Here is an 818-nt window from a genome sequence, read left to right on the forward strand (position 1 = left end):
GTGCCCCGTTTCATTTTCCCTTCGCATTTTCTCCTATCTCTTTCTCATTCCCTCACCTTCAATTCTTAACCCTTTCTCCTCCCTCTTCTTTCCTCCCTACTCCCTCTCTCTTTATCTTATCCCCCCCATATTCTTTTCCTCCATAACATTTTTCTTTTGCTCACCCTCTTTACCTTTCCTTTCCTTCCACTACCCCCTCCCTTCTGCCCTTCCAACGTCATCCCTTTTTCTTCTCATTTCCGTAACATTAACACCCTCTTCCTTCCTCCCTTTCTTTTTACTCTCCCCCATCTCCCCTCTCTCCTTCCATTCTCTTACCCTCTCCCCATACCTTCATAATCTTCCCCTCTCCCTCCCTCTCATATTCGTCCCCTCTCCCTCTCCTTTACTTCATCCTCTTGTGCTCTCCCTCCCTCTTTCCTGTCACCCTCTTGCCTTCGCCCTCTCTCCCTTCCCCCATTTCTTTCTCTCCCCCCTTTATTCTCTCCCCCACTCCATCTTGCCCTCTCCCTCCCTTCCTGCATTCCCTCATCCTCTTTGCCTCTCCTTCCCTCCCTACGTCTCACACTCCATCGAACTCACAGCGACGGCGACGCAGACGAAGAGGAGAGCTGCGGCCTTGATGACCATCGTGTTGACAGTGTAAGAGGTACGATGTGCGTTTCAGCTTTTAAACCAGACGCCATGACCTTGCAAGGTGCATGGGCGCTTAGGTGGGGTAATATCTCCCGTTTCGTCCTAACAACTGGGATTCCTTATCGTGTGTGGGAAGCCCTGGGTGTGGAAGAGCGAATGGGGATAAGAGATAATTGGTATCT

The 818-nt window shown here is 50.6% G+C and overlaps 1 pseudogene; it reads right to left on the reverse strand.

The window, feature by feature from the left end:
• LOC119594779 overlaps positions 1–701 on the reverse strand; it is an 8,006-nt pseudogene extending 7,305 nt beyond the window's left edge.
• Between the last annotated feature and the right edge of the window lie 117 nt (positions 702–818).

This window comes from Penaeus monodon, chromosome 34 (assembly GCF_015228065.2).
Source record: "Penaeus monodon isolate SGIC_2016 chromosome 34, NSTDA_Pmon_1, whole genome shotgun sequence".
NCBI lineage: Eukaryota > Metazoa > Arthropoda > Malacostraca > Decapoda > Penaeidae > Penaeus > Penaeus monodon.